This window comes from Crinia signifera, chromosome 6, assembly GCF_055691185.1.
Source record: "Crinia signifera chromosome 6, ASM5569118v1, whole genome shotgun sequence".
Classification (NCBI taxonomy): domain Eukaryota; kingdom Metazoa; phylum Chordata; class Amphibia; order Anura; family Myobatrachidae; genus Crinia; species Crinia signifera.
In genome coordinates this window covers 83,379,132-83,398,541 of record NC_139222.1, presented here as the reverse complement: position 1 = coordinate 83,398,541, position 19,410 = coordinate 83,379,132, and the positions used below count along the sequence as shown (strand labels likewise).

At 39.4% G+C, this 19,410-nt stretch overlaps 1 long non-coding RNA gene across 1 annotated transcript in view; it reads right to left on the bottom strand.

Moving 5' to 3' along the window:
- Positions 1-2,145: 2,145 nt before the first annotated feature.
- The window catches only part of LOC146007000 (uncharacterized), a 132,681-nt gene continuing 115,416 nt past the window's right edge, over positions 2,146-19,410 (bottom strand). Inside the window, exons 2-3 of the long non-coding RNA XR_014444187.1 lie at positions 5,671-5,793; positions 2,146-2,598 (exon numbers count right to left, since the gene is read on the bottom strand). This is a non-coding gene — a long non-coding RNA (uncharacterized LOC146007000). The remainder of the gene's footprint in view (positions 2,599-5,670; positions 5,794-19,410) is intronic.

Here is a 19,410-nt window from a genome sequence, read left to right as displayed (position 1 = left end):
GTCAAGACAGAAATAAAAAACTTGCCTTAAACCTGAATAAATGATGTATATATAGACATCTAGTGTGGCATTGAAGGGTGTAAAGTATTCCATAAATCTGTCAGGATCAGAGACTGACAACTCAATAAAGTTACAGATTATTTTACCTCTCGCTAAAGGTATATTAATGTAATAAATGTGATCATCTGAAGATAGCGGAAGAAAAAAAGTGTCACCTTCTTGGAATAAAATAACTAAAAAGTAGCGTTTATTTTACAAAGAACCAATATAAATGTTGACATGTTGAGATGTTATTGCCAAGCTGTCTTATTAAATGGTACAATTGATAAAATAATGAAACAGTTTTTAATGCACTAGAACAGTAACATCACTTTAGATGAAAGGTCAATATATTGAATTTTACTTTGTTTAAGTCAGTACTTGGTATGGTGATGAAATATACCACACTTGTTTAGGCTTGAGAAAGGGGTGCAGCCCCGAAACGTTGCCCACCTAATAAACACCAGAGATTTTTTCACTTTTTTTGAACCGACTCAGAGTGCCTCCTTGTATATACTTGTATTGGGGGATGGCCGCATAGGACCAGATCTGAAGAGGGCACCTGAGCAAGGACACTGAGAAGCCACAGAGGAGTGCCGGTATATTGACTATATACATATATATATATATATATATATATATATATATATATATATATATATATATATATATATATATATAGAGAGAGAGTAGACGAAAAAGCAGGCACTCCTGGGGCTTGGTTAAATGCAAAAAACTTCTGTATTCAGGCAAACATGCCAAAAAGGCCAACGTTTCGGGGCAACAACGCCCCTTTGTCAAGGCAATACAAGTGGTATAAAACGGCAACACCGTTGTTTGCCGTTTTATACCACTTGTATTGCCTTGACAAAGGGGCGTTGTTGCCCCGAAATGTTGGCCTTTTTGGCATGTTTGCCTGAATACAGAAGTTTTTTGCATTTAACCAAGCCCCAGGAGTGCCTGCTTTTTCGTCTACTCTGTTTATTGTTTAGCTAGGCACCAGGGCAGTTGCCCCTACGAGGAGAGTGCCAGTCCGCAGACCCACATTATATATATATATATATATATATATATATATATAGTCACTCCAGGGGACTTTTTAAAGTGTTTTTATATAAGCATCACAGCACCATCACATCCATTAGACCGCCGTTTCAATGTACATAGACATTTTTATCAAGATAAGATGTGTTGTCACACAAACAAACTCAGACAGGACACTCAATATATGCTTACCGCGCCATGTCTGTCCGTCCAGCGGCCGAGACCAGCCCCCGGAAGTGAGCCATGTACAGAGCTGACAGCTTCCCTTGCTTCTTCCATTGCCAAGCAACGCGCTGGGCTAGAGGTGCCGTCCCCAGCCGCTGGACTGAAAACAGTGGCAGTACACTAAACGGGAGACATATTGAACAAGATATAATAAAGATGCATCAATAAAAGGCATATACGCTTAACTAGGCATAACGACAGTTAATGCATAAAGGTATAGACTAATAAAGAATACTCCAGTTAAACCGTTCATTGAGACCCTTGGTCTGTAATTTGTAGATCCATTTAGTCTCAAGTTTGAGAAGAGTTCCGTCTCTGTCGCCACCGCGGCCAAAAAGGGGAATGCGATAAATCAATAAATCTGATGTCTGCAACCATGTGGCCGGTTTCCCAGCAGTGCCTGGCCACTGGTTGGTCAGCATTCTGTGAACGAATCACTATGTTAATAGCTGACCGGTGTAATGCCATCCGTTCCCGGATGGTACGAATTGTCTTGCCGACGTACAACAGCTGGCAGGGGCAAAATAGCAGATATATGAAGTGTGTCAGTTGATACGTCAGGACTAGCTTGATGGGGAACATGACATCAGAATGCGGGTGCTTGAAGGAACGGCACACAACCAGGTTTTTACAAGTGGTGCAACTGAAGGCATCAGTAACACCCAGGAGGTTTCTGCAGAAAGTTAGTAGCCCCAGAGCTTTCTTTGTTGAAACCGGTTCTGTCAGTATGAACCACTTGGTCCTTGATGTTATGCCCTCTCATATAGTCTTGCCAATTTAAAGCATGGCAGTGAACTATCAGTCTTTACTATCGGCCAGAGGGCCTTAGTTGCTCTCTGGACTACAGGACTGGAACTTCTAAATTGTTGTTTCCAGGGGATGGAATTCTGATTTAGACGTTCCTTGGTTTTCAATAGATCTTGTCTCGGGATAGCGAAGACTTCTCTTTGCAGTTGTCGAAGAGTCATCAGATCATACCCTCTTGTGATGAAACGCTGTATCACCTGATCCTTGCTTTCAATAGCCGCTTGGTGGGTGCTCGATATACTAGCCACCCTCATTAATTGGGATTTAGGAAGTCCCTTTTTGAGTGGCTTTGGATGGTGGCTGGATGCCAGGAGGAGCGTGTTCCGATCCGTTTGCTTAGAATACACTTGCGTCAAGATCAGCCCATCTTTGAGGGTAATTAGAATGTCCAAGTAGTTAACACTTTCTTGCTGTACGTATATTTGATGGAGCTTTGACGAGCATTCATGGTTGCTATATGTTCTTGAAACACCGATATTGTTCCTGTCCATAGACAGAACAGGTAATCAATAAACCATACATAAAATAAGATGCAACCATTGGGGTAACCATTGACTACCATTGTGATCCATAAACCAAAGAACACACCTGTATTAGAAAAACCTTCCATAAGATGTTATGAGGTTTCTGTTTTAAATGTTTTAAATAAATGTTTTCTACTTTGAAATTGTTAATGGTCTATCTGGTATTATAAAGGAAAGACAGGAAGTATCCTGATAAGTGTACAGGGCGCTATATAACACTTTTGGTTTGGACATAAAATAATATGTATTTATAGATTTGTTCATTACACAAAAATTTCTCTTTTTCCTCTGCGAACATAAAAATATTTGTGAGGCTGGCACATGGCTCCCTATGGCACACCCGCTGGTCTGCTGGTAATATGTACCATTATAAAGAAAGTAATTTCTTTCCAACGTCAGCCTTAGGAGTTGCAAAAACAATGAATGGTCCTTATCCTGGATTTTACACTCCCGCATGAACTCAGCCACTGCTTTTATGCCTGCGGACTGTGGAATGGCAATGTATAAACTGCTAATGTCCAATGTTACTAACACTGCTGTGCTTGGAATGTTGGTCAGCTTTTGTAAATGCAGTAGCAAGGCTGTGGTGTCCTTTATAAACGTAGGTTGCTTTTGAACCTGAGGTTGAAGGATAATATCCAAAAGCTTGGATATTGGCTGGTATAATGAATTTTTGGCACTAATGATGGGGCGACCAGGGGTTTTTATTGTGCTTTTGTGTATCTTAGGTACAGTATAAATCAAGGGTGTCACTGGGTGCTCCTGGCTTAATGCTTTGGCCAATGCTGGATCTAATTTTTTTGAAGACACCGCCTCCTTTAGCAGAATGTACAGTTCTATTTTGTACTGGTTTGTGGGGTCCTTAGATAATTTGATGTACGTTTTGACATCTTCCAGTTGTGTTTCCAATTCCTCCTTATAATCTGCCAGGTCTTGGACCACTATGGCCCCACCTTTGTCAGCCGGATGTATAAGGACGTGGTGGTATTTTGCGCTCCTCTTTGGATAAATTGTAATGTGTAAGTGGAGCCGCGGCATTATATTTATTAACTGACTCATTCACCAGTCTAGAGAACGTGGGCAACGAGTTGTTAGATGAGCTGGGGTCAAACTGAGATTTGGTTGTGGACCTAATAAATGCTTGAAACTGATTCTGGTCAGGGTCACTCTCCACATTTTGGAAATGTTCACGCAACCTTAAATTGGGCTTTAAAATCGATGTCTGTCAATTTGTCATTGGAGTTCATTATGGGGATTGGTAGGAATAAAGGAAAGTCCCTTATTCAATACAGATATTTCTGCGGGAGACAGTTGATGCGATGAGATGTTGTAGATTAGGTCTGCATTAGAGCCTTTGCTCTCGCTGCCCTCTCGTTTTGATGCCCCCTGATGGGTGGGCGTCCTCTTCCTTGCTTTTGGCGTGTTTGCGCAGCCTGTTCTAAAGGGACTGCTCCACTTTGCTGTTGGTCATCTGATTCCCGGTGTCTGAAATCGCTGTCAGAATTTGACGTGACTGTTTCTCTAGCACGATTATCGCATCTGCGGCGGTAGTTCTGCCCACCAATTCTGTTGAGGTACTGTGATGTGGGTTCCCCCCCATTAACCACCGGTATACTTTGTTCTCCTCATAGTCGCGAGACACAATGTTATATTTATTTGCCTTGAATTTTTGGAGATCCTTTTTATATGTATCCACTTTCGTTGTCATAATACGCAGCGACTCTGGGTTTTCAGACTGAATTTTTGGGATGTAATATGTGGTCTCCAAACCTGCTATTTTACCTTAGTTAGTTGTAATTCTCTGGACGACTCCTCAATCACAGGGAGCATGAGGTCGGTACTGCACTTATTCAGTATCCGTGCCCATTTGATACAAAAGTCTGTTTAACCGTCCTATGGTAAGTGTATTCTGGATTTGAAATATATGTGGGATATGTTGCTGTGGGTAGTATTTGGACAATGATGTTCCGTGCAGTAAATAATCAACCTCCCGCTTCTTGAGTTGTAATAGTTGGTGTGCAATATCCTCCAGGGGAGTGTCGATGGCCAGATCGTCGTCAGTATATATATTTAAAAACAAGGGCACCTCAGTGGCATTTAAGATGAATGACTAAGCGTGTTAGGGAACTGGCCTGTCTGTATAGGCGTGCACACATTGAGTGTTAGGGGTGCACAGTCACTCCCTAATGCTGTGCCCAGCCTTCTGAACACCTCCCTGCCATTAGCAATACCAGAAATACATTTTAACAAAGACGTATGCTTTTTAGAACTGTACTCATTTAAAGAAGTGCCCAATAATTAGTTATGTGTGTTTTGTATTGTTAATTATACTAGACCATTGCTGTATCACTACAATACCTGCATCATCCATACTTTATTTTTACTTTATTTGCATGTACTGTTACACAAAGTAATTAGAAGATTAAAACTGAAATAAGCAGCAGATTATGTTGTGGCTGAGAGACGTTTTATATTGTAGCGAGTGCCAATAGATGAAGGTAGACACGCCTGATAGGTGGTGTTAGACACACCCAATGGTAGGTGCTACACACATCCTTTTGATGGTGCACCCTTTAATAAAATGTGCTGCACACGCCTATGCCTGTCGGACATGATCATTCTGTCCCAACCGGTGGCTGCAAGTACTTGAATTGTTGCTTCCTAATCAGTGGCAGTGGAGCTTCCAGTGTGAGGCATCCCGTACAGCTAACATCTTAAGCTGCCATGCTGTTGTTTTATCAGCAATATGTTAATCAGGCCATACAAATATATAACAGGTTATGAGTTCCAATTGTGTATGTGTGATGGGGAATGTTTTACAAATTTTATCATGTGCTTCAATAGTCACATTATTGAACTTGGACTATTTAGACAGAGATTTTGCACCTTCTAGCACAACTGTATCTGTAGTTATCCCTTGTCGAGTGGCACCATCACAGATAAAGCATATGGAGCTATTTTAGAAAAGCAACTTTTCAATGCTTTCAAGTAGCATTTTCACTTGGATAAAAGCAGAATTAACAAGTCTTACCTTAAATTCCTCAGCCGTGAACAGTACAGGACCGCACACCTGGCCAGCAGAGTGTATATGTATGATGTCATCACAAGGGACGCAGCTAGGATGGGTCATGTGACTTTCCATCACAAAAGGTAACTAGACATAAATATAAACGAAGATTGAAGCATTTACGAATCAGGGTATAAGAAAGGGATAATGAAATACAGTATATAAGTGTGACAAAAAGGATAATATCAAATTACCATAACTCCAATAAACTAGATCTGAATGGGGAATATATATTTAGTGTCAGAAGTCTTCATACCAGATTGTTTACTGAGCTACTTAGGAACAATGAAAAATCCACCTAGCCTCACATTGGGCCTTATTTTGGTTCATTCTTTCTGACAAAATCCTTCTTAGATGGACAAAACCATGTGCACTGCAGGGGGGGCAGATGTAACATGTGCAGAGAGAATTAGATTTGGGTGAGTAATTTTGTTTCTGTGCAGGGAAAATACTGACTGCTTTATTTTTACACTGCAATATAGATCTCACTTTGAAGTAAAACCCCACCCAAATCTAATTCTCTCTGCACAAGTAACACCTGCCCCACCTGCAGTGCACATGGTTTTGCCCATCTAAGAAGGATTTTGTCAGAAAGAATGAACCAAAATAAGGCCCATTGTAACAGTTTAAGGATATGGTCTCCCCCTAGTATATGAAACAGAATATGATCTATCATACGGCATCTAAGTGTGGATAAATTATGACAGGCAACTAAACAGTCTAGCTACGGGTTTATAGCCATGGATAATGCACTTTTTATGGTGGAGTGATGTGCCACCATCTGCCCTTTGAAGGACCTTTTGGTCTTACTTATGTACAATAAGCCACAAGGGGAGATAATATGGTAAATGCTAAATTTTGTGCTGCATGCCAATTTATGTCATATTGATAATAATTTAATCAAATAAGCATGGTAAAATATGTTCCCTGAAATTATTAAATGCCATGTTACACACAATCACCTTATTCAACACAGTTTACCAATATTTTTACCAGCATCAGAGATTTCAGATTTAACAAGTATGTCAGGTAGGTTGTGCCCACACTTGTAGCAAGACATTAAACTAGTTTCATTAGTATTATGTTCAGGAGTTCTTTTTATAATAGGACATACATTCTTAGAGACCTTATTAATCTAAGGACTGACTTGATTATAAATATTTACCCATGTTATAAATGGTGTTTCCTGTCTTGTTATGGTCTTTGGACATAATAAAGAACATTTCTGAAGGGATAGAACCTTATCTTTAACACTTTGATAAACAAAAGAGACTTAGGATAAGTCTAATTTTTTTGGAGAAGTACAGGGACAGTCTTAAATGAACATCATTAGTTATTACCATGAATGATCATACAAATTCATTAGTATATACAGTATATGTTTTCGAAATTAACCCTATGGCTCAAAATGAAATCCATTTCCGCTTTCAACCTTTTGATGCTCTGACTCTTTCTATATCTATATCTCCTCTAGTATTAATATTTATCTTCCTATTTTAACCTCTCTCTTTCATAGGTTCAGCATCTACCCATTTTTTTTATCTATCCTCACAATATCTAAACTCTCCCATTCCGAATCTAAACTTTTTTTTATAGGAGACATCTTTATATCTGCCTCTTCATTTCTACTTTTCATTATTGGTAAAAAAAATTATTTACTTCCTCACATTTTATATATATATATATATCAGCAAATTAGAGGCAAGTGTAGTAGCATGCAGCTGGGGTTCACCACAGTGAGACTCACTCTCACTGTGGTGAACCCCAGCTGCATGCTACTACACTTGTGCATACTATTGTGGAAATTTCTTCCAACAAACCTTCCATTTTGACTCCTTTGTGTTTGGGAAAAATTACTATTCATTTATCCCGAGATAATTGGGATCTTCCCGGACTGTTATTTTGAATTATTCCTGGACTGCTATATTGATCCATTCATCTGTGAATCCATTGTATAGGACCCTCTTAGTTATTATCGATTGCACTACTGCCCCTGATGAAGTCATGTCCATGACGAAACGCATTGGGCCCTTGTCATCGATCAAACTATACATCTAATCTGAGCTGTATTTACTGTCAAGAATATTCACCACTTGTTTTATACCTGATTACAGGTTTTTTTATTATCTGTTTGTACACTTTATTAAATATTAACCATCAATTCAAAATTGATTTACCATTTGAAGCACCCTCTGAAACTCTTCTTTTTTCATACATATATACACACACATATATATATATATATATATATATATATATATATATATATATATATAAACTATACACTACTCTAAAGCAGTGTTATTTCAAATATAATTTTTTTTAAATAACAATTTTACTCTGTTGAATAGTTTACATTTTACAAGCAGATATTACACTGGAGATGGTAGCCATCAGTATAATCAACATTAAATTGAGAGTTGTATTATAACCCTCTATTTCCAGATGTAATAACTTTTGAATAGCAATGCAGCTCTGCATGAAAATTGGCATACAAAGCAATATTGGCAAGGTGATTTTTTAGAAATGGAAAGAGAAAGAGAGAGAGAGAGAGAGAGAGAGAGAGAGAGAAAGAGAGATACATGTTTGTACACATTTTATGATTGGAAGCAACCAGCACTGGTTTTGCTTATAAGTAATTAACCATTAATAATTAGAGTTGGTCCTGGACCACCAACCCAGGGCACCCCTGCATGTGTCCCGAGGCACCACAGAGAGCCACGGCGCACAGTTTGGGAACCACTGTATTAGGGGGATATTTTTTCAAAACAAAACTACTGTAATAGTCGGCAGAAATGATGCATGAGACTTGGCATGAGGAAAACATTAGTATTAGACAGCATTTGTTTGAATTCAGTTTCTACCTTGTTAGTTATCTGATTTCTAAAATTGATAATGATGTTTATGGGAGCACCAGGTGCAGTGCTAATTGTCAGGGATGATAAAGGAGTGCAAGGCATTTCTGTCAGTTCATGTTGCGGTGTCTTGTCAATGTGAAATACTATGTCACATTTTTCCCTGAAGCTAAATATTCTTCTGGTAACTGGTCAAGACTAGCAGTATTGTCTGTAGCTATGCTGCTTCCTCATGAAAGGGGTGGAACAATTGACTACTGCATTAACAGCTGAAAACAGCATTTTGGCAGAGCAGAGGGAACGCCTCTCCAGTCTAGTGCCTCCCTGCTTTTCACACTCTGCTAAGAGGGTAGCGCTGGCCCTGATTGGAGTGTTAGTTTAATTGAATAAACATCCTATTTTTTAATCATATTCAGTGCATCCCTGATATTGGTTTTACATCGTGAGATGTCTAATGCTTATAACACCAGCAGCAACATACATAGTTATCATATGCTAATTACACATGTAACAAGTGAATTTGTCAAATTAGGAGTGAAAATTGGCAAGCAAACATTTTGATTCATCATAATGACCAATAATGTTTACCTTATGCTGGAAATATATATATATTTTTTTTTTTGCACAACATTTATTACTTGAGTTTATATAACAAAATGTGAGCATCACTGGCATTTTTAGCAGATATTTTGTACATCTCACAGAACTCAAAGGATCAATTACACAAGATGCATGTATTAATGTAACTATTATTGCCTTATCTTTGGAGGGTTTGTAATCCCAAACTTTAAAGCTTATTTATGATCTACTTAATATTGGATACCCTATTGAAGCACATTGACCTCTCTTTATATGATCATTAGTTTTCAATGCTTGCATATACATGCTCTAAGATTTGTTCCTAAACCTCTGTGGATTGTAGGCAGGCATCTGAAGAGTGAATGACAAAAATATGTAAAGATAGGTGTTCCAGCCTAAAGCCCCCATACACATGGGGTGATTTATGGCTAGCCTACATTCTGCATGATGTAGGCTAGGTAAAAGTCGCCCTGAAGGTTCACCCATACATACCAGCACATACACAGCAATATTGTATATGGGCAATCTGTGCTAACTCAGATCTCATGCATGAGCATAAAGAAGATTATCTTACTGCATGTGCTAAAGATTTGAGTGGGCTGACCGGGCGAGGTGTGCTTAATTTCTAAGCAAAAATTGCCTCCTGACACAGGCCGATGACGTTCAGTCCTAAGATGTGGGTACTCCCCTGTTTGGGTGCATCTGTGCTTGCGCTTGATCAGTGTAAGACTGACTAGGTTCGATGTGCAGTAGTCATTTTGATGTCTGAGTCACTGTCAGGTCTGGCAGGAATCCTTTGCTGGCTTGTGTAGCCCAGTCGCCATCTTGGCAATTCACGTGCCATCTGTGTCCAGGGCTATTCATAACTTCTTCTAAATCAGATAGTGTCCAATTGCAGCCCTCCCAGGGGGTTAAGTTCCCTGTTCTGGATTTCCTGTCCCCTGGAACAACCTTTTGTTCCATATCATGTGTTGTAGTATTGCTGTTCATGCTACTAAAGGTGCCTATACACGTTGTGAGAAACAGCGTACAATGCAGGGCGTTATCGGGCGGATCGCAATCGTGCATTTTTTCATGCGATTTGCATGCAATGCAATGCGATCCGCGTTCAGTATAAAAAGTATGGCAGCACATAATTTGGTATTTGTGTATTATCTGGCATCCATCGCATCGCATACCACTAATTAAGTTATGCGATGGGACCCGATTTCCTGGCGCACAGAACCGCACTGTGCGATAAAATATTGCATTGCATACCATTAGAAATGGCAAGCGATGCGATATTACATTGTACAGGCACCCTGATGGGTGATTACTATGTTAAATGCACCCCCATTGTTAATGCCACCCCCACTATCAAAGGCCAGCCGAAGCGTGGCGAGCGTAGCACTATCCACGTCGGCGTGGAGTTGATTTTAGATATTACATGTGAAGTAATCCGTGTCCCCTCGCTGCGCTCGCCACACTATCTAAAGTCAACTCCACACCGACGTGGATAGTGGGGGTATGAAAAGGTCAGAGGACGCGTACCGCTGCGCTTGCCACGCTTCGGGTGGCCGTTGATAGTGGGGGTGGCGTAAACAATGGGGGTGCATTTTACATAGTAATCACCCATCAGAGTGCCTGTACAATTAAAAAAACGGGTCCAATTTGGTCGCATCGCATGCGATCGCATGCAATCGGACCAAAACTATGTTTTTACGATGGAAATCTTGGGCGCCCTGATAATACACAAGTACCCATAATTTTTGTACTGTGCAATGCGATGCACGCATCGCACGTTGTTTATTGCAGTGTATGGGCACCTTAAGATGCTACTGATTTCCAGTGCCGTCTCCTGTCGCAGGCTGCATTCTAAGATTATATGCACTTCCTGCTATCCAACATCTAGCCACTGTAAGCTGTTTAGTCGATCCCCTGACTCCAGCTGATTATTCCGTCAGTCGTGAAGGATTAAACTACTATCAGATCCCATCTCATGTATCTTGTGTCCTGAATCGCTGCCAGTGTAGCAGATGCTCTCTCTGCTTGCTGCTACAAGTATTTAATGCCCTTCATACAGCTCAGAACAGTATGCTGCAGTTTCCTTGTCAAGTGTAGCAAGTCTATCCCTTGGTTGCTTTGAATCAGAAATCCAGGTTCCTCTACTCAGTTCCAGCCACTACCCGCTCAGTACTACATTCCTACCTAGGATGTCTCAGACCTTATCTCCTAAAAATAATGGTGGGCACTGACAGTGGTGCGCCGTGACCTGTTGTTCGGCCTCTGGTGAACACTGCTTGCAGTGGCCTCTGGTGAACACCACTGAGTAGTTGGACTTTGCACCTCCATTTGGGAGTTCAGCAAACACACACATTAGCGAACACACATTTGCGAATTTATTCATAAGAGTTATATATGACCAGCCTAGTTTCTTACAGCGGCTTCTGAACCAGACCTAAAGGCAGATCCACAGAATCTACCCAATCTGACACACCCTTACACAACGTTCTCAAATGAAAGTAAGGTATTGTAGATAAAGTAATTTTAACTGATTAGACAGTGAAATTGTTTTCATTGCTGGCTGTCACTTTGGGCCTTATTTTGGTTCATTCTTTCTGACAAAATCCTTCTTAGATGGACAAAACCATGTGCACTGCAGGGGGGGCAGATGTAACATGTGCAGAGAGAATTTGATTTGGGTGAGTCATTTTGTTTCTGTGCAGGGAAAATACTGACTGCTTTATTTTTACACTGCAATATAGATCTCACTTTGAAGTAAAACCCCACCCAAATCTAATTCTCTCTGCACATGTTACATCTGCCCCCCCTGCAGTGCACATGGTTTTGTCCATCTAAGAAGGATTTTGTCAGAAAGAATGAACCAAAATAAGGCCCTTTGAGATACAGTGCATACTCTATTGCAGGCTTCCAGTTTAGGATACATCCACACTCTATAGCTACTTTCATTTCTCATTTTCAATAGTAATGATGTAATCATTTTAAATGTTGAGTATCTTACTAAATATATATAGTTAATTATAAAATTTTCTAGTGGTATGCTATTGCATGCAAATCAACTTGATATAGACAAATATTATGCTAAGTGGTAAATAAAATATTGGCACCTAATGCACTTATTAGCTTAAATAGTTTACATTTTGGATTTTCAGCAAATCATTCACTTAGTTAATTATTTCATTGGTTTATTGCTATATATTAGCTGTATAGAATAGAATCTGTAATTAGAATTTTAAAAATTATATTTTGTTTTCTCAAATGTTCTTCATTGGCACCAGCAAGAAATATGTTACTCTAAAAGGAACAACACAGTTTAATCTGTTCAATAAATAAAATTTTGTCATACATTATCATAGAATTATTGTGTTACTGATACCAAATGCATTTTCAATCTTGGAGTAATAAGATTACAATTCAGTGGTGTATAAAGTTTATCAAGGACCCTTGATAGTAATCAAATAATGGTCCACTATCCATTTAAATTTTTTTGGACAATTCAAGACTCAATAATACCACGCTCCGAATAATTTGGGGTTTTACCTGTCATTTGAATGCCAGCTCCAGTCTGACCCACATTAACACTGCAAGCAAATTACCAGGTCTAGTATTTTGACCCAGTCATTGCCTTTCAACACAGGTCCTTTTCAAGTGTTAAAGGTTCTACCTGGGTAGACATTCCCTGGTTTTCAACCCTGCTTTATATTCCAGGGTCTTAGACCTAGGTTCACCCTTTCTTCCATTTATTATAACAGCCGAATTCAAAAGTCATTAGATAACATAGTAATACATTAATAATTACTTTAAAATGTAAAGGTTATGTCCTATATTTTATGAAAAGCAACACATCACAAAACTGAAAACAATCCCTGTAAACTGATGCAAGCTAGATTACAAGATACACAGTTGGGGCTCCTCCCCTCTTCATGCTGTATTTTACAATAATTATCTTAACATTTGAAGATACTGTAGTAAGGTATCAAAAAATAAATTTCTCTCATTTCTAGCAGGTAATTCAAGTCACTGGCTGCTTCTGCGACTTAAAGAAATTTTGAAGGTGGATGAATAAGAACATTATTATTTGCTGTACTTTACAGAGAGCATGATTGCAGTATCCCTTGGAGCAGAGTTTCCCCAAACTCCACCACTACAGACCATGTTTTAAGGATATCCATGCTTTAGTCCAGAAAGCTAAATTAAATTTATTGGAGGCGATATGTAAGTAACCTTAAGTATCCTTAAATCCTGGACTGTAATGTTTGAGTTTGTGGAATGTTGTCTTACTGTACATGGAATATCTGTAACATTATATATATTTAGGAAACTTTTTTTTAATTCATGACATTTACAGTATTTCAAAATATCCATGCAGGTATTTATCTTTATATGTTTATCCTTATCCTTTTGTTTTCTAGCTATAGTTCCCCAGAAGCACAGTATCTTTTAATAAACACTGTACCTCACATGACTTTCAATGTAAAGTCAATAATTTCAGAAATATACAGTCTTGTCTGTGTATTTATCTGTAATCCTGTCAAGCAGTCAACATCATCTGGTTTAAGCTTCAGGATTGAATAACTTCCCATCATTTTCAATTTTGCAGCTTTGAAATGTTGTGAAATCAGACTCATAATGTGGTGGCAAACAATGAAGCAGATGTATCAATAACCCTATAACTTTTTTTAAATAACGTGTCCCGCTTTTCCTGCATAACGAGGAGAAGCGGTCACCAGTTATGGGGAAATGTATTAACCCACCCCCAAGACAATAAGGAGAGCCGTTATGCCCAGCGTTAACGACTCTCCTAAATGGCTCCCCCCGGCATTCTGCGCATGCGCAGTGTGCTTTCCCCCCAGCCGGCTCTAATGGGCATGTGTGAGATCTTGCTAAAACCATGAGATCTCTAGTGCAGCCCAAGCCAGAAGCAGGGCTGCGTTGTCCCAACAGTGGGGGATAGGAAAACTCTAGCCCTGGGCTGGCAAAGTGGCCGTGGCGATTTAATGCCTAGGCGGCTGTTAATACATCTCCCGGCTGCTAAACTATGGGGGGTTACAGGGGACAGCCCCACCGAGCATATCTCGGCGGGCTGCCACTAGTGCACTAGTGATACATTAGGCTAAACGTAATCCCCCCCAGTTAATCAGCATTAAGTGCATTTCGGGTTCATATATCTGCCCCATTATGAGATAATGGCTGATACAAACGGTAATGTTAAGTATTTACTGGCAACATGATCACTGAAGAGAGACATTGTTAAAGCTTGGTGTAGCTTCACTTAAATGTTGTAAGAGAAATAGCTGAAGTTGAATATTTGGCTCTCAAAATTGTTTTTTGAGGTCTATTAAATGCTTTATACATGGCTAACTTTCAGTAGTTCTGCTACTGCATCCAAATTCCAATACCGCTCTTGATTTTACCGGAGGCTTGGGCTGAAGCCTGGGCTATCCCTGCATGCCTAGGTAGTTTGTTTGGAGTGGACAAGACACCCACATAATGGATTGCTATCAACTCTACACCCACTTAGAAAAAAAACTAAGGATCAAAAAGGGTTGAGATTATATCTAAAGTGTAAAAAATGGGCAGCCAAATGGGCTAAGTGGTTCTTATTTGCCATGAAATTCTATGTTTATTGTTCTAAATTTCACTGTCAAGGAATCTAGAGCATTAGTTCCCAACCTTTTTTTCTCTCATGTACCCCTTGATTAGGCTTTTTATTTAGGAGAACCCATCCTCTCAATTTGAAACATCCACAGTACTTATGAGAGGAGTGGAAGTGAGCAGTATGCTTATATTCAGGAGCAGTGGAGGAATAGGGTGCATTCAGAAATCCGTTGCCTCCTTGTCTGGCCTCTTGCTGTGTACAGTCTCGATATTCCTGCTAACACCTTTAGGATTAATGATGCCGCCTCCTCTTCCTGTGTCAGTGCTAGGCAAATCCCAGTGGATTGCTGGTTGGTTAAAAGCACGAGGAGATGCTGATAATGCTTCAGACAGAAGCAAAGGTGATGCAACATGGTTTATCTCCACAGCAACAACCAGAATTGAAGCATATTGGTTCATTTCCAGACTCCTTCCACGTCTTCTGCCATAACCAGTAATGCTTTCAAGTACCCCTAATACACTTAACCCAGGTTGGGAACCACTGATCTAAAAAAGATACACCCATAATATTGGGGCCACATTTAATTTATAAATTATTAGTCTCAGCAGGATTTGACCATAAAATTTACTGATCTAATTTTGTTATGACTAAGCTTCAAGGCATTTCTTTCTATACATGTAGGAGTTCACAAAATAAACAAAAACCTATTGAATTATGAAAAATGTGTTTGCTTATTTCTAATAATATTCAAATCATTACAATAAAAATATAGATCTGTGAGGATTTTGATATCATCGTAATTTAAAATGTATGAATGTATTTAAATGGAGGAGCCTCATTTGATTAGTGTCAGAGCTTTAGGGAAGCATGAAGTGAAAAAAAGTAAGACAACGGCCTTATGCAGTCTTCTTTGGCCACTGATACAGTTAACTATATTGGTGGTGTCGTGGAAGAATAATATTGTCTGTACACACTGGCCGATATCGTTCACAATATCACCTGTCCCTCTCTCTGTACATGTAATCACTGGTGAGATTGTTAGACTGAGCTGAATGTAAACTGGCAGGGGTCATTAGTGACCTTTGGGAGCATGAATTGTTAACTATATTGACTGTACACACTGGACAATATATACATGATAGCGACAGTGATGTGGATATCATCCATTTCATTGACAATATATATTGCTAAGTGTGCATTCAGCATAACACTAAAGAAGAAAAAATATTAAGATGCATACACACTTCAAGAACAATCCACTTGCTTCCCCATTTTTTTTTACATTGCAATATCGGAAAAACAATTAAAGCATAAATTGAACGTAATTATTAACATTAAGTATAAAAATGGAAAATGCGCTGCATGAAAATGCCAACGTTGCCATAATAAGAAGTGAGGTTAAAAAGAACTTTTACTGCAATTCAATATAATTGTTCTTCATAAATTGTCAAACTATGCACGTGGGATGGCATATAAAAGATAAAAATACTTAAATCTTTCGCTCACATATGAGACTTGCAATGCAAGGCTGACATCGCATTATTAAAATGTATCTTTTAGCCTACAGCCGGATGTAAAATAAGGGCTCAGCCTGGAGATTAGTGAGAACAATTAGGATGATCATTTAGTTTGCTTTCAATAGAGTATGTTAAAATATAGATACATTTATCAGAAGGGAATTGAAAATTGAATACCAAATAAACTGAATTTCAATACATTTGTTAAACCCATTTTTTGCCTTAAATTTCAATTAAGGTGTTCATGTAGTAAATTACATTTTACATTATAACTCATTATGACAGAGTGCATACCTGATTACTAAGCTGCAATGAAAAATGACATGGTTGTTACAGTATATACCACAGCATATTATCGCTAGGGAAGGCCATCAACCATCAATAATTTCAAATCATGGAAGTTTTATGACCCATGCTGAATACTTTTGTCATTGAGGGTGGAGAACCATATGGTTTATGCTATGTGTATAACCAATATTATCTTTTTATATTTTTATTTGCTACAATATGCTGGGTTTCAGGCCATAGGTATGCCTCCAACACATGTGAAGTCTCACGCCCAAATCCTGATTGACCCACCACCTAGTCAGTAAAACATGATTGACCTTAGGTTTGTGTAACCATTGGTGATCATCCATGGAAAAGCTTGTAGCCATCAATGGTCACATGCCTGCTCCCCATTGATAGTAAACATAATTATGTTTAATGCTTAATTATTTGTCAACATAATTTACCAACTTTAAACTAAATATATAAATCATCCCGTAGCCAGTGTTTCCACGTGAGCCACACATAAATAACTGTACCAGGTATGGGGGAGATGTTAAATTCTTAATAACTTATAATGTTAAAGTTAGAATAATGTAGTGCCCAAAACCTGAGCATAGGAACCATTATATTTTACTGCCTAACAAGTGCAAGTGCACTAGGATATGTGAATAGGCCACATTATTCTTATTCCACTTGTAATAGGGGGATCATGTTGGAGTAAATATTTAGAAGGGAATATTTGCCAGATTTCTTGAATAACCATACATTTTTGCAGTGTCACTTAAACTGACGATATGTGTACCAATGACCTTATTCATAATGGGACCGGGCATCAGCAAATAAATACACCTGTGAGCGTAATGAGTGACAGCAGTAGGGATGTGCGAGTTCGAATTGAGGGAATCCGCACACACTTGGACACCCCCAATCCGAACTCACGCTCTGAGCCTATTCGGGACTTCCCACACAAACTCAGAGCATGGTTGTCCAGTCTGCTGTACTAGTCCAGTCCAGTAAAAGTGCTGTATAGTCAAGTCCAGTGCCAGTCATACTGCTGTATAGTCCAGTCCAGTGAAAGTGCTGCCCAGTCCAGTTATACTGTGTGTATAGTCCAGTGATATTGCTGCATAAATCCAGTCCAATGATACTCCAGAAAGATGGAGAACAAAAATTTGGATGAAAAATTGTAAAAGAACAGGAACTACTTCCTCCTAGTGCTGAAGCTGCTTCCACTAGTCATGACATAGAACATGAAATGCTAGCAACGTCATCTGTAAATGCCATCGTAGAGGGCATGTCAAATCCAAAATGGCAAAGTTCAGTAACTTGAAGAAAAATAAATAAATGTAAATCATTAAACTTGGGGACGGTACCAAGAGACTGGCACATAGCTAATTTATTTAGCTTGCGAATTTAACTGCCATTGTTTAAGTGTGGAGTTACATCCAAGAAGGAGTTAAATCCAGGAAGCGCTTAAACCAGGTTGCAAGAGGCATGGGTCCCCGCTGTTTTGTTTTTGTTTATTGTTCTTTTCTCCTTGCTAGAGGCCCAGGGACTTGACCTGTTAAAGATCCACACAGTGCACAATAGCAATCTTCACATAAAGATGCACACAATCTCGCACCAGAGAGCATGGCCGAACACTGTGAGGAGGGTCAGACCAACTGCAGGACAGTTAAGTATCTTTTTGTTTGATTACTGTTAATTACTGTTCTGTAATAATATTGTACTGGTATTTAATACTGAGTGGAGTGATTTGGTTGCAGTTTCTCCAACTAGGTAAAATTTGTGGGAACAAGGTTACGAATCTCCTCCAGTGTGCATCTTGTAATATGTATTCGATTATGGACATTGCGTTCAAAGGCGAGTATGTCTGTACCAGATGCAAGCAGGCGATTGCTCTGGAAGTCAAGGTCAAAGATCTAGAGCACCTATGGTTGGGATTGAAGAGCTGGGGGAGCTGCTAGGGAAAGGTTCCTCTAGCAACCAGAGAGAAAGAGCCCAAGGCAGATAGTGGTTGTAGGGCAGGCATGTCCAAACTATGGGCCCTCCAGCTGTTCTGAAACTACACATCCCAGCAGGCCTTGCAATTGTTTTAGCATTCCCGAATAGGAAAAATGTGGCAAGGCATGATGGGACTTGTAGTTTTACAACATCTGGAGGGCCATAGTTTGGACATGCCTGTTGTAGGGGATTCAATTTTTAGGAAAGTGGATAAGGCAATCTGTTATCAGGACCATGATAGGCATACAGTCTGTTGTCTCCTGGGTGCTCAGGTGAATCACATTGCAGACCGGGTGAACAGATTATTGGGGATGGGGAAGACCCAGCTGTCTTGGTGCATGTTGACACCAATGACAAAGTCAAGGGTGGATGGGATGTCCTCAAAAAAGACTTTAATGATCTAGGCAATAACATTAGGGTGAGGACATCTAAGGTAATGATCTCAGAAATATTGCCTGTGTCCAGGTAGACAGAGGGAGATTATGGTGGTTAACATGTGGCTCAAAGATTGGTGCAGGAGGGAGGGATTTGAGTTCCTAGAAAACTGGGTGGACTTCTAGGTCAGCCGCCATCTCTTTTGCCATGACAGTTTGCACCTGATCAAGGAGGGAGCAGGGGTGCTCAGGGGTAGAATGGTGGAAAGGCTTGAGGAGATTTTAAACTAGGCGGGTTGGGGGAGGGTACAGTAAGAAACCTGGATAAAAACCAGTAAGGATAAAAACTGGAAGGAATTATTTAGAGGTATGGATACTACTACTAAAGGGTGGCAAACTTTCAAAAAATACTGCAGGAAAGCACTGATAAATTTATTTCTAGGGTAATTAAAAAATCTGTCAAAAGGGAACCAATATGGCTAAACAGCAAAGTCAAATTAGAAATA